This window comes from Mustela nivalis (genome assembly GCF_964662115.1).
Source record: "Mustela nivalis genome assembly, chromosome: 3".
Taxonomy (NCBI): Eukaryota; Metazoa; Chordata; class Mammalia; order Carnivora; family Mustelidae; genus Mustela; species Mustela nivalis.
In genome coordinates, this window is record NC_139022.1 from 64,600,182 (window position 1) to 64,612,514 (window position 12,333).

The window sequence follows — 12,333 nt, forward strand, 5'->3', positions numbered from 1 at the left end:
TCCTGGGACTCCCATAATGTATATAGCTGTTGAGTGCCTCTCATGAAAATTTTGTTTTGGGGCGCCTGGGTGGGTTAACCCCAGTGGGTTAAGCCTCTGCCTTTGGCTCAGGTCATGATCCCAGGGGCCTGGGATCGAGTCCCGCATGGGGCTCTCTGCTCAGCAGGGAGCCTGCTTCTCCTCATCTCTCTCTCTGTCTGTCTCTCTGCCTATTTGTGATCTCTCTCTCTGTCAAATAAATAAATAAAATCTTTAAAAAAATTTTTTTTGTTCTCACGTTTGTACTTTTTAGCTCCATAATTTCTACTTTGATCTTTTTAATAATTTCTCTTTGTTGATATTCCTTATTTGTTTATACCATACTTTTCCTAATTTACTTTGGTTCATTGTCCATGGCTTTCTTCAGCTCATTGAGCATATTTAAAGTAGCAAATTCAAGTATTTGCATACTAAGTTCAGTGTTGGGCTTTTTTAGGATGATATCTGTCAATTTCTTTTTTTTTCTATGAATGAGTAATATTTTTCCATTTGTGTGCTTTATAATTTTCTTGTTGATATTTGGACATTTTGAATATTGTAGTGTAATTCTAGGAATAAAATTCTTCCTTATGCACCAAGGATTGCTATTGTTACTCGATGAAGGCTGCAGTCCTTCGTTCATTTGTTTATTGATTTTTCCACATTGTTTTTGTAGACTGTATTTCTTGTCATGTGTGGTCACTGAAGTCTGTATTCTTTTACCTCTGTGGTCAGCCACTGACCTGATATTTCCTTAAATACCTCGATACAGGGAGGGGAAAAATTTTGAATTTGGTTATTATGTCTCTGTGACTTCCTTCAGTGATGCAAGCAAAGCAACCTGATAGGTTGAAGGGCTCTGTGTTGGCCCTCCAGTGAACTGCCATGTAGATCAAAACACAGACTTTTAGTGTTTAGAGAAGGTCTTTAGTGTCTGCCCTGATGCCAGAAAGCTGCATCAGGAATTTTGGCTGTTGTCCCCCTGGTTACTTTTGGCAGGGCTTATGGATTGTAGCTGCTATGTGTAATGCCGAAATTTACTAAAACTTAGTTTTTTCTTCATCAGGTACTCCCCTGGATGCTACAAGTGTTCAACTAGACTCCAGAGTTCTGAAATAGTTGTTTCTAACAAGTTTTTGTTTTTGTTTTTACCAGCTTGTAGTTGTTTTGGTGGAGGGACTGATTCTAGAGCTTCGTACTCAGTCATCGTCCATGATACCACTCCCTGCTGTGTTCATTTTAAAAATGTTCCTGTTTGGACAAAAAGTTTTATGGTCACCCATTGGTAAGTAAATGACAAGAGCAAGAAAAAGAGATTAAAAGAAGTTCTTATGGCACGTATAAGCCATGAGGCTCATCAGTAAATATTTATTGACTGCTCAAAGAAGATAAGCTGTCAGATGATTGCTCCAGGTTTTTCTTAGTTTTAGTTCTATATAGTTTTTGCCTATTAGGAAGTTTTTATACAAGTCTAGCATGGGTACAGTGAATGCCTTTGTTAGGATTGACCAATCACCTTGATTTTTATCACGAGTTTGGATACCGAGTATTATATCATGTAAATTAAGAGGTGGAATCTTTGGAACAGCTGTATCTCTTGTTCCTGACATGGGTGCCATATTGTCTGTCTTTTTACTTGATTCTCTTCTCAAATCTGTAGGTGGGTTGTGAGCAATTGCTTTATGGCTATGTGCAGTCTATAGGCTGTATATTATATAGGCCTGCTATAGACAATGCTCTTTAATTGGGCAGAAAAGTTGCCACACTGGCTTCCCTCCCATTTCAGAAAGCTGAGTACATGATGTTACTGCAGCAGTTTGTCAATGCCAGCTCAAGGAGCAATATCCTGGGATTGAAAATCAAACTAGGCGCTCCAAATGGTGAGAAAGACCACTACATTTTGATTATTGAGTTTGAATATATTTATAATCATATGGAGGTGCTTTTTTGAACATGGATTAATATGTATTTACTCGTTCTGGAAATTTACTAGACTTCACCTGATTTTTAGAGTCCCCATTAAAGTTTTTGGTAACTACTTGGAAAAGAAGAATAGAGTACCTTTGGAAAAAATGGTTTCCATGAGAGATCTTACATTGTCTGGCTGGCTGACTGTCTCTCTATCATGCGTATGTTCAGAATGCTATAAGTGATAGCAAATTTAATGTTTTTAAAATAGTGAATAAAAGTGGAAAAGTGAAAATGACTTGTTTACCTTTTTTTGTTCTGTATTTTAACATGCATAAATTAATGTTAGTGAACTTAAGTAAAATAATTTCCTATTTCTCTAAGTAGCCACATTTTGTAGTTGAATTTTAAACTGTACAAAGGGAGTTGTGATGGAACTACCATTAGGATATCAGCTGTATCTTATTAAAGGACTGCATATAGTATCTTGATAATATTAAAACTTCTTTAAAATATTTTTAATTATAATTAAAATGTCTGAGTTTTAGTCATCTACAAAACAAAATAGTTTTAATCTTTTCTGTAGTTTTCCATGTGATTTCAGTGCTGTGTATATTAGTATTGGTACTTGAGTTTTATATTACTTTTGCTAGCATTAAAATTGTTAATACTGTAGCTTTGTAATGCATATTTGAATATTTTAATTATGTTTCTATAAACAGCTTTGCTAATGTTATATTTTCCGTGAATATGATGGGCCTTCTGTTAGTGCTGGCATTTAAACAATTTTGCTTTCTATTTTCCTGTTACATATACAATGCAAAATATTCCCACCTGAGATTTCCTCAAAATTTCACTTGGAAAACAGAACAAATTTGAAGGATATTTTCTGTATGTTACTCAAATCAAGCTTTGCTTTGAATCAAGCCAAATGATGAAAACATAGTCCAGCCTCTTTCTAGCAAAATGCAATTACCTCTAAGGCCTATAGTAAAAAGACCAACTAATTGAGAACACTTGTCTTTGTTTTCAGTTAGCAAAAATTCTTAATAACAATGTCCATTTTCTAAATTCAAAAAGGTGGTTTTTTTTTTTAAATAAATTAAAAGTTGGGAGCTCTAAAAATTAAAGCATATGCAGGTTACTCTCTTTCTCAAGGGGACATATACTACTGCTGTGCTCGTGTGAAGTAATAATGAGATACCATAAGCAAACAGTAGATGATTCATGTCAGATGGTTCTTCAATAATGTTAGGGGGGAAAAAGCAGCTGATGTATGGGATATTGAAGGCAGATTAAGTTGTTAATGTATATTAGTATATTCTTAATTTCCTTTTAATTGAAAAAGACATATTGACTTTAATTAGAACCATTTCACAGGAACTGTCAATTAGCACATGTCAAACTAGTTAATTCAGAACAGAATTCTTTTAATTAGGGTCTGCTTTCCTTTAACTATGGGGCCAATGAAATCAGCCTTTCCTTATCTAGATTTTAAATGTCTCTAAGACATATAATACAAATGTAGACTCTTATCTATTATTAGAAGCCCATATGGATAACATTAAAATGATGATGCTGGCATTGTTCATGCAGCACAAATCAGAGTCCCTTTATGACTGTTAGAAAAAAAATGACTTTGAACAAAGACTATTTTAAATACCAGATTTATCCTACTTTAAAGAGACTACAAAATTTATGACATGCATGTTCACATTTAAAGTATTATTTAATACGTCTGCTCAAATAAATGGGCCTATTCAAACGTTTTGTGTGTTCTATCAGCCGAAGACACATAAAACATTGTCAAGCCATACAGCAACATTTTTTCCTTAAATGAACTGTAATCAAAAAGGGAAAACAGACTGAATGATTTTTTTTTTTGCACGACATAAAAATAGCATTGTTAACTTTCATTGCATCCAAAGATTTAATATGACTAGTTGATACGGTGACTAAACCACTAGTGGTGAGCTAATATGATCTTAATAATCAGGCAGTGTAAAATCTGAAACTCGGCTTTTTCTTAATGTACTGTTGTGGAATTGGAACATATTAAGTTACATTTGGCATGAGGATGAGCATGTACAGTGAGCTTGGTGGAGCCAGGCTGTATGGTGTTAACCTACAAAATCGGTATACTCAATATTCAAAGATTTTTTTTTTTTAAAGATTTATTTATTTATTTTAGAGAGGGAGAGAGCACGTGTGGGGCAGGGGCAGAGGGAGAGAATCCTCAAGCAGATTCCTTGCTGAGTATGGAGCCCAACACAGGCCTTGACTCACCACCCATGAGATTGTGACTTGAGCCAAAACCAAGGGTTGATGCTTAACCCACTGAGCCACCTAAGCTTCCCAAAAGAAGATTTTAAGTGGTGTATAAAGGAAAATTTATGTGAAATGTAGCTTACTTTATCATGTGAGATTTAACCACTATTTTTCTGAGAGTAAGCAAGGATTACAGGAATTAATAAAGCAGAGTATTTAAAAAGCTAATGTTTGGATTCCAAAGAGAATTATCTAGTATGTACACTCATATTTGTTCATTTGTGGTAGGTGCATTTAACTTAATGATAACCATATCTAAAATGTGCTGTAGTATAACTATCAGTAGGTGCATTTGTGGCAGTGAATTAAATGGAGAACTGTAGTAATCTGCTTTTGGTTAACAGGCCAGACAACAAGAGCAGTAAACCAAAAGGTGAAAAAAATGCAGCCAAAAAACCCCTTTTCTTCCAGAGTTGATGTCTTTCTTCTGAACCGTTCTTAGAGGTACCTCAGCTCTCTGCTTACTGTGTGTTTGAGAGACACAGCTTACATTTAGCAATTCCATATTTTGTTTCAATCTGTAGCTTTTAACTTTTTTTGGTGCCATATAGTCACTTGAGTCTGTGATTAAAGATAGTCCTCTTACCAGATAAATGGGCAGAGGCATACATGCACTCAATGTTCAGGGTGGGAAATTTTTTAAAAAAAGATTTTATTTGTTAATTTGACAGAGAAACAGTGACAGAGGGAACACAAGCAGGGGGAGTGGGAGAGGGAGAAGCAGGTGACCCATTGAGCTGGGAGCCCCATGCAGGTCTCAAGGACCCTGGGATCCTGACCTGAGCCGAAGGCAGATGCCTAATGACCAAGCCACCCAGGTGCTCCCAGGGTGGGAAATCTTAATAAAAAATAATTTGGTATAGCTTGTGAAGGATGAAACCTCAGTTGTAATTGACTACTTGTAGTGTCACAGGTACTGTGCTTGGTCTGGGAATGTAACAATGAGTAAGATGAGCTACCTTAACATCTGAGTAACTGTGACAAGTTATTTAAACATTTTCAGAAATTACTATGTGGTTCTTTTTTTTTTTTTTTTAACTTTTTTACTTTCTGAACTGGTTAAAAATTGGCCTATATTTACAAATCTTACACAAGTTTTAAATGTGACAAGATTGACAATTTTACATAAAAATTGCCTGGAAAACAAGTTATTAAAACAGTAGATGAGGGCACCTGGGTGGCTCAGTGGGTTAAAGCCTCTGCTTTCGGCTCAGGTCATGATCTCAGGGTCCTGGGATTGAGCCCTGCATCGGGCTCTCTGCTCAGCGGGAGCCTGCTTCCTCTTCCATCTCTCTGCCTCCTTGTGATCTCTGTCAAGTAAATAAATTAAAAAAAAAAAAACAGTAGATGAGACTAATTTTATAAGTTTAATTCAACAGATTTTATTAATTATTTCCATCTTAATTATAATTTTATCTTGGTTAATAATCTTAGGTGATATTAAATAATACTACAATATTGGTCCATATTTTTCTATTTATTCACTTAAATTATATAATTTATTATTATTTATGAAGAATACATAAGGCATACTGATAAAATTTTTATGAGTTGGTCTTATTTAAACTTTAAACTGTACAAATAATCTTGGGTGTGCTGGTAATTAATTTCTTGATTATCCATGAGTCACTTATCCATTCTGTGCCAGAGTTTAAATTTGAACACACTTTTGAGAAATATCAACACATCCAGAATCTGTTATTTCACTAGATACTCTTACTTCTTTATATCTTCAGAGGGGTAATCTTTGGGGTATGTGAGCATGCACACATTTAATCTTATTTAAGGGTCTACTGTAGTGCTTGCTGCTGAATATATATGTATAAAGTATACATACTTGGTGTGCTTTAGTCCCACTGTGCTCCTTGATGGTCTATAGCAGTTTAAATTGCTTTTGTCTATTTCAGCATATGTGAAGTTGACCTTCGGTGCATTCATCAATGACAAAAATTTTGACTTTGGAAATTTACAGGTGACATGAACCTTAACTTGGTTTAATGATCTAAATGGTATAGATGGTGTAGATTTTATATATTGGTAAAAATAGGCAAAAATTATTCAGAGCATATGTTTGTGAACCAAAAAAATACCAATTTATCTCTGACTTTGTTAGCAGCATTTTAACAGATTATTTAAATTACTAGGAGCTATTATTTCAAATAGTCTTATGCAAATAGGAAAATTATAGAAATAGCTGGAATGCTTTATGTAAAGGAAAGTAGTTTACAGATTAAAATTTTTAATTGTTGGATTTTGGGGCACCTGGGTGGCTCAGTGGGTTAAAGCCTCTGCTTTCGGCTCACGTCATGATCTCAGGGTCCTGGGATCAAGCCCCACATCGGGCTCTCTGGTCAGCAGGGAGCCTGCTTCCCCCCTCTCTCTCTTTCTGCCTCTCTGCCTACTTGTGATCTCTGTGTGTCAAATAAATAAATAAAATATTTAAAAAGAATTTTTAATTGTTGGATTTTAAGAGTTAAATGGAGATTTTCTTAATTATTTCATCTACTTACAGATCCTTAATCAATATGGCATTGACTAAATGCACCACCCTGATGTGGTATTTCTTTCTCCATATAATAGTTACTATTCCCACCCCTACAACCTCTGGCATACACACATCTTTTCTATCTAATGATCAATAGTTGTCTAACATATTAATTATATATTATATTATAATTTAGTAAATTAAATTTTTTATATCTTGAGTGAAAGCATATTCATGTATCTTTTGCAAAGTGACAGGGAAATATTTACATATATATATAGAGAGAGAGAGAGAGAGAGGGAGTGTCACCTATTCTCCATTTGGTTCAGTACCGCCAAATATTTATTAAACACCTCTTGTTTTCAGAATCAATTAATATTAGGCATTATCTTGTTGAATGTTAGTTAAAATGTTTATTTGCCTTTCACTTGACTATGTAGAATGTGGTAAAAACTAGTAATTTTCAGTAAACTAGCAGTTGCCTTTTTCAAAATTATTTAGTGTTTCATAGCTGAAATATTTTCAAGACTTATGCAGGATGAACAATCCCACCATTATAGTTACTTCCTTTCACTGATATTATTAGGGGTTCTGGCATATGGAAAAGCTGGGTTCAAATTCCAGTATCAGCATTTAGTACCTTAGTAAACTTAGATAAATAGCCTAACTTCTGAGGTTCAGTTACCTCCGCTAATAAACAGGGATAATAATACCTACTTTGTAAGGTTGTGTGGATTAAATGGAGTCTATAAGGGGTTTAGTTCTTGTTTTTTACATACTCAATAAGTACTGGACCCTATCCCTTTCTCAGTTTTGTTGTACTAATTGCCTGTACTGAGAAATGCAGTGTTTTATTGTACTAATTGCCTCTACTAAAAGAAATTTGTTAAATAAATTTACCCCTAGATGGAAAAACAAATTGTTAACACGAATGCTCTACTATTTGATAGTTAATAGGTATTAACAGGGGAAGGGTTATCTCTGTCCTTGGTGCTTCTAGTGAAGCCAACTAATGATGACAGTCATCTAGTTAGGACAAGGAGTCCTTTCTTCACCATTTATGTGAAATATTTTATGACTATCAATGAAATCCCTTTTAACAAAAACAATTTGTTTATAATAGTTCAATATAGAATATTCAGATAGTCTTTTTTTTCTTCAGTAAGCTGTGTGCCCAATGTGGGACTTGAAGTCATGACCTCAAGATCAAGGGTTGCATGCTGTACTGACTGAGCCAGGTTGCCACTCCCAAATATTCCTGAATAGCAATATTAGCTTCTAAAAATGTAAAAAAATAAATAAAATAGCCCATAATTGTACCAGCTAGAGGAAATCACTGTAAATATTTTGGTGCACTTTCTGTGTATGTGCTGATAATTTTATTAGGTCATTACATTTTATTCATAATTATGATTTAAATGGCTGCACAGTATTCATTTTTTATTTTATTTATTTAACTAAGTTCTTTTTGAAGTTTGCATTTTTTCCTGCCCCAATAAGTAAATTTAAGATGTACATCAATCTCTCTCTCTCTCTCTCTCTTTAGTCCCATATATATATATGAACTTTATATGCATTTCTTATTTTTTCTTTAGGACAATTCTTAGGAGTAGAATTATTGGTCAAAGAAAATTAACACTAATATTTGATATATATTAACCCAAGTTGCTTTCTAGAGAAGTGTCAATTTATACTCCCACTACCCCCAAATATGACTTTCTGACAAAAGAGTGAATTGCTTTTTGAATATACAGTTTGGCTAGATGTAATGTCAGTTGATTAATGTATAGTTTTTGGTTAATTGATTATTGCCTAATTGATTCAGTTTGGCATTAATTTAGGAAGAGGCCGGATAACATTTTAATGACCCATGTGATCTCACCAGAAATTTACTGAAGATAGCATTTAATTTAAAGTAATATTTAAAGTAACATTTGGTGTAAGTGGTAGCTGGTATGCCAATTTGACTTAGTCATATTTTGATTTTTATGTGTTATGAAGTCTCTTTGGGGCTAATTTCTGTAGCAATCTTTGGAGGAAAATGAGATTTTTCTAATGTGCAATTAAAGTATTTGCATTATTGGCGATATATAGAGAGAAACTTAAGGATAAAAGTCATCTCATTTTGTTTTGTAGTAAAATCAGAAATAGGAGAAATATGCTAACATGATAATATCTAATGAGGGAAATGTTCCATGCAGATGTCTGTTTTTCTATTAATCCCTGAAATGACTCTGTGCTTTTATTTATATGGGTAATATCAGACACAAGCATGTTACTAAGACTATATAGCTACTTACAAGAAAAGATATGCACAATATGAATTTAAAATTTTACTAAATTCTGCTTTAAAGGTGATTTAAATCTTAGATAATGTAGGATTTGAGATTTCAACAAAGATATAGTGTCTGTATATGCTACTTCTGAGAGTTACTTAGGTATTTTTCTCTTGTTTAGCTGCATTTACCACAGCTTGTTTAACATAGGGAAGTGAGAATGGGTCCTGTATGATGGATCTTCTATGGAAACAGAGAAATATAATTTTACTTAGTTATTTTTTAAGCCTCTATCTAGGCATACTGCAACCAATATTATTATTTTTTTGAATAGTATACAGATAAAGTCATAAGCTCTCAAGCTAACAAAAAGGGCATGTGGAAGGAAAGAGAAAATACAGTTTTTGTTTTCACTGTTGTCAGTAGGAATTTTCATGTTTTCTTTGTACATTGGACACCTTTTCGTGTTCATTGTACTACACTGATAGCATTGTTGCATTTCATTAACACCAACTTAGTGAAAATGAAAGAAAGAATATTTTTCTGCTCTTACTATCCTAGATTTCTGTTCTGTAAATACTTAACCTTTTATAGTTATGAGTTATTTCAGAATAGAAATGCTTTTAGGACATGTATTTTGTTTTAAGCTAGATTAGGCTGCTAAATAAAGTAACTTTGGACCTTTCCTGTCACAGTTGGTAAATATGTTGTGGTAATACAGACAAATACAGTTGTTATATTCTGCACTTGTCATTTTCTCTATTGAACACATGTCAGTGAAGGCACAGCTTTTGTAAGGACTGGGGAGAGACATATACAGAAATGATCACCCTTTTGTAATAGCATTCAGTATTGGAACTCACAAAAGCAAGTAATAAAGTCACACTGCTAGCTACACATATTTTATACTTACTCTGTCAGATTTGATAATATTTTAGACTTGAATGTGCAATGAGAGAGAGAGGGAGTGTGGGTTTGGGGATTTAGATGACATAGGGAAAGATGTAGAGGAGAATAATGCTCTAGGAATTTGATTTTTAATTTGTAGAATTAACTTTTTTTCCTCTTAAGCCTTGAACTTATGGTTTTAATTGAAGTTAATTTAAGCATAGTTACCAAAATAGTGAAATAAATAATTTATGACTTGATATCTTGTTATTAAATATATTGATTAGCTATAAGTAGGGCATCATGTAGTTTATAAATCTTAATGCTTTGTCATTTGTGAATATACTGATATTAAAAAAAATAAACCCATTCTCCCTGCTTGGATTTTTCTTTGCTCTGGAGGATTAATGGGCAAAACATGAACTTCATTATGAATTTCTCCTAAAATTTTGATTTACAGTTTACTTTCTCAAGACTCAGTTTGAATTACAGGGATCATGTTCTAGCTGTAACTTCTTATGGGAGGTTTTCAAATGAGTAAGTTGACCTCCTGGGATAAGAAATTTTGGGAGGTATTTGAAATTAATAGATGCTATTATGTTGGCTGCTGCTAAAGTGTTAGAGTTTATTCTTCAAAAAGTCCAGTTGAATGCCAGTGTCATTTGGTGAGGTGTGGGAATATACAGTCATTTATAAGCCTGATGGTACTGTTTTGTCAGTTTTCTCTTCTGTTCTCTTTTCTTCTTTTCTTTCTTTTCTCCTCTTCCTTCTTCCCCTCCACATCCTTCCCACTCCCTCCTCCCTGTCCTCCTCCTCCCCTCCTCCTTTATTTATTTTTATTATAGTTTTATTTATTTTAATAAAATTTTAATGAATAAAATTATTTAACAAAAATTTAATAAAATTAAAAATTAATAATTTTTAAAATAAACAAAATTTATAATATTAATTTATAATATAAATAAAAATTATTTTATTATAGTTTATTATATGAAAAATATGAAGAATAAGCTCTATTATTATAGTTTATTCTTCAAAAAGTTCAGTTGAATGCCAGTGTCATTTAATGAGGTGTGGGAATATACAGTCATTTATAAGCCTGATGGTACTCTTTTGTCAGTTTTCTCTTCTCTTTTCCCTTCCCTTCCCTTCTCTTCTCTTCTTTTCTTTCTTTTCTCCCCCTCCTCCTTCTCTCCTCCCTCCTTCTCTTCCTCCTTCTTCTTCTTCCTCTTCAACATTAATAGGCACCAAGATCAACTTAAAAAAGGTAATTTCAGGCTTAGGATTTTAGCAAATATACTTCAGTGAATATGTCATGAGTTTTTTGATGGAGTGTAAGGATAAAAGTCAAAGATGTTGATTGTTTTTTGTAAAACATGGTGCCTATAGTTAACAATATGATAGTTGAACTTTAAAATAAATTAAGAGGATAGATCTCTTGTTAAGTGTTCTTAGAACAAAAACAAAGACACAAGAGAAATACTAGGAAAGTTTTGGAGATAATACATACGTTTATAGTAACTTGACAGTGGCGATGGTAAGGGTGCTTGTGTATGTCCAAACCCATCACAATGCATACATTAAATATGTGCAATTTTAATATATCAATTATACCTCAATAAAGATAAGTAATGCATGTTGATTGTATTTTAAAGATATATTCTGGAGAAGGTAGAGAAGAAAATTAAACAGATGAAGTCATAAAGCATTCAGTTCTTGATGTAAGAGTTTGTTAAAGTGAATGGCTTTATGATTCTGTTTTAGTCTGTTGCCTTCATGATGGGTGTGAGACTGCTGATAATGATGTTGGTGTTCTTGGCATTTAAAGGAATATCAAATATATTCTTAACAGTTTGTCATTAGAGAACATTTATTCTGCTGAGGCTGATTCATAGGAGGAGAAACTCGGAGTGTAATCTACAAGTGAAAAACACTTTATGACAGAGGAAGCAAAAGAGGAGGAGGTAAAGAGAGTAGACACTGAGAGTAAACTTTAGAGAAAGGAAGATGAGGGAGAATAGGTGGGATTAAAAAAAGAGGTTTTTTTCCTTTCTGTTTAGGCCTCGACCAACTGCAGCCTGGCTTCCTTTTGCATCCATCCTGCCAGTCATCCTCAAACTACTAAAAAACTCTAATTCTGGTGCTAATCCAGTTCCTCCAGCCTTTAACCTTTGCTAGCCACAGGTATTCTAGGTTCATATGGCTACCATAACTATTGCTGTTCTTTGTATTCCTCATTCCATTGTCATTATTTGAAACCTTTCTTGAATATTCAAATATTCCCACGTAGTTAACTAAACAGATTCACTTCCATGATAATTCATTGTTATGCCAGTCATTGTTTATGCCAGGCACATTCTAGGCTCTAGATGTGTAACAGTTAATGAGATGAAGTCTCAGTTCTTATCAAGCTTGCATTAAAACAGGTAA

The 12,333-nt window shown here is 33.6% G+C and overlaps 1 protein-coding gene across 6 annotated transcripts in view; it reads left to right on the forward strand.

Moving 5' to 3' along the window:
- The window catches only part of LOC309861221 (uncharacterized protein), a 535,944-nt gene that overhangs the window by 95,782 nt on the left and 427,829 nt on the right, over positions 1-12,333 (forward strand). For 5 of the 6 annotated variants that reach the window (XR_014309821.1, XR_014309822.1, XR_014309823.1 and 2 more), the window contains one exon: positions 1,174-1,303. The gene's annotated coding sequence lies outside the window, so the exon portion shown is untranslated. Of the gene's footprint in view, positions 1-1,173; positions 1,304-1,804; positions 1,899-12,333 lie in introns of all 6 variants that reach the window. The other variant, XM_082723973.1, reaches the window with a different exon arrangement.